Here is a 3,572-nt window from a genome sequence, read left to right as displayed (position 1 = left end):
TTTATTATGGGGTGGGGGGAGCGTCTCAGCCAAGAACCTAGAAGGGCAGAGGGGAAAGAAATCACTTTTCCTCCTCAACATACCCGACACCCCAGTAGGGTTATAGAGCATTCACAGCACCATAAAAGGTCTTCTTGCACCTTTTCCCAGTCCCTTCCCTCCCCGACTATAGGCACCCTCTATTCACTTTACAATTCTTATGGTGTAGTTATACTTGTTCCCAACCTTTTTTTAAAAAATGGAATTGTAAACTATGTACTCTTTGGGGTCTGATTTCTTTTCTTCAACATGATGTTTTAAAAAATGTTTCCATGTGTTTATGTATGCTGGTGCCTTTCTTACTTGCTATTGCAGAGAAGTATTCCTTGTGTGAATAACTCACAATTTGTTTACTCATCTCTGGTTGATGGACATTTGGATTATTTCCAGATTTGGACCATTATGAATAAAGCTATCATAAGCATCCTTGTATAAGTCTTTTAGCAAACATATGTTTTAATTTTTTGTATAAAATTATAGTTGCTAGAATTCAGACTTATATATATTTAACTGTTTTCCAAACTGTTTTCCACAGTGACTATAGAATTCACATTTCAACCAGTAATGTATGAGAGATTTAGTTGTTCTTTATCCTATTCATTATTTGGTATTGTTTTTATTTTAGAAATCCTACTGAAGGTGCAGTGGAATCTCATTCTAATTCTAATTCACATTTTCCTAATATGTAATCATATTGATCATCTTTTCATGAGCTCATTGACTATTCACATATCGTGTGTGTGTGTGTGTGTGAAAGTGTCAAAATAAATTTTCTCTTTTTAAAATTGGGTGATGTGCCTTTTTATTGTTGAGATTAGACATTCTTAAGTGGGACATGCACAATATTTTACCATTAAGTATGATGCTTGCTATAAGATTTTGCATGTCTTCTATCAAACTGAGGTAATTTCCTTCTATTCTTGGTATTCTGAGACTCTTTAACATGAAGAAGGGTTGATTATTGTCAATTTTTTTCCTGTGTCTACTGAGATGAGCATTTTTTTGCATTTATATTATCAATGTCTCCAATTACAATGTTTTTTAATACAAACTAAGTCTTCCTGCAAACTTAGTCAAAATTATTTTTCATTTTTATGTCTTTCTGGATTTAGTATGTTAATATATTCTTAAGGATATTTGTAACTAAATTCATGTAGATTATTTGTGATTTTCTTTTCTCTTAAGTTCTTGGCAATGTTTGGTATTAGTCTTATGGTGACTCATAATAAATTGGTAAATGGTTCCTCCTCAATTTTCTGAAATAAATAAAAATCATTTCTTTACTAAACATTTAAAATAATTTTCTAGTGAAGATATCTTGGCTTGATATATCGTTTTTAAAACTATTTTCCAAAAAAAAAAAAAAAAACCAAACAACAACAACAACAAAACTGTTTTCCAAAAAGATGAAAATACAAAATTAGAAAGGAAGATATTTCTATGTTCCACAATAGAAAGAAAATAACCTAATAAAATATCTGAAATTAAAAGCACTTTATAAACTGTAAATGCTCCATGAATGGATCAAAGAATAATCACAAAGAAAATTGGGTTAAGATTGAATTGAATGATACAGAATACACAATGTACCAATATACATAAAACACAGCTAACATACTGTTAAGAGGAAATTATATAGCTTTAAGTGTTTATATTAGAAAATAAAAGAAAGATTAAAAAATTCCACTTAAGAAGCAATGAAAAAAGGGCATATTAAACTAAAGAAAGATGAAAATAAGAATGAGAGGAATCAGTGAAATAGGGAAAAAAATAGAAAAAATCACCATATGCATAAGTTGGTCCATTAAAAAATTAAAGAAACTGATAACCACTTAAAAAGTTGGTAAAATCAGGGCACGTAGGTGGCTCAGTTGGTTAAGCATCTGCCTTTGGCTCGGTCATGGTCCCAGGATCCTAGGATGGAGACGTCCCATTTGGGTCCTTGCTCGGTAGGGAGCCTGCTTCTCCCTCTCCCTCTGCCTGCAGCTTCCGTTGCTTGTGCTTGCTCTCTCTCTATCTCTTGCTATCTCACTCTTTACATTTATTACATAAATAAATATATAAAATCTTTAAAAATTTTTTGTAAAATCAAAGACACATAGATCGATAAGACTTTAACATTATACAGATTTTTCTTGAACTTTACCCTTCTTTACCCACTCTCAATTGGAAATGGAAAGTTAATCTATTTTTCTCTTCTACCTTCTCTAGCACTTTGCAGAAACACACACAAATACACATGCCCACTCTATCCTAGAGCAAGTCTGAAGTGCATTTGGTTCCTTTTGGCTTCACATAATTTCAAATGTGCCATCCAAATTTCTCATTTGGAAAAATAATCTGTTTTCAATTCTTTACCTATCTTTCAACATTGAAATTTTTAATATTGAATTATCCTTTTATGTCAGCACTCTATTAGATATATTGTATGATTTATATCTTAATAGACACATGAATCTGGGCTTTATTGACTGAAATAAGAATGCTTTTATAATCCTTCAAAAATCATTTGACAATATTAAGTAATAAAATTTCTATTTATTCTGTTTACCAAACTTTGCTTTTTCTTAGAATACCTACACATTTTCCAATGTGAAGTTTCCAGAAGTTTCAGACAATAATATTCTACACCAAATGGTGAATTCTTCCACTGAGAAATATCTTGATTAGATAAACAATAATGACATTAGTTTTTTCAGAAGTTTTTAAAATATTTCAGGTAAATATTCATATTTATTTTACTTATAAACTGCCCCCTTCTAGGGCATTTACATATTTATAATGCCCCTTTGAACAAAAATTTGACTGATTCCATTTGGGAACAGAGAAAAAAAAAAATTCACAAAATCCTTAATAGATTTTGCAGTTTTACAAAGTCCTATGTCTCTTTTATTTTTTTTTAAGATTTTATTTATTTATTTGACACAGAGAGAGAGAACACAAGTAGGCAGAGCAGCAGGCAGAGAGAGAGGGAGAAACAGGCTCCCTGCTGAGCAGAGAGCCTGATGCAGGACTCAATCCCAGGACCCTGAGATCATGACCTGAGCCAAAGGCAGAGCCTTAACCCACTGAGTCACCCAGGCACCCTCATGTTTCTTTTTTTTATAGCCCGTATTTACTGTTTTTACAAGGTGTTTTATAGCAATTGGTTTTTATATCAAATAAACTTTCTATATTCTGATAGGACAACAACCCAACCCTCATCTTTCTCTGTCTTCCTGCCTAGAACATATATATAATGGTTGAGGAAGATCATCCATTTTGTGACCATGAAGAAATAAACACAAATTGAATATGAGCAGAAAGATGGGATGATCAAGGGTGATGCTACTATCTTAAGAGGCACATACTGGCTCCAGACTATGTACAACAACCCTTTCCTGTAAGAAAAATACATAAGCCACCAGAGGGGAGAGTAGAGTGAAGAGGGTTAAAAAAGCAAAACACCAAGGATTTTTTTAGGAAATTGAAACTGTATGATATTGTAATGGTGGATACATGACATATTCTTTTGTTGATATCCATAGAATTTC

The sequence above is a fragment of the Mustela erminea genome, chromosome 5 (genome assembly GCF_009829155.1).
Source record: "Mustela erminea isolate mMusErm1 chromosome 5, mMusErm1.Pri, whole genome shotgun sequence".
Classification (NCBI taxonomy): Eukaryota; Metazoa; Chordata; class Mammalia; order Carnivora; family Mustelidae; genus Mustela; species Mustela erminea.
Note: the sequence above shows the minus strand (reverse complement) of the source record.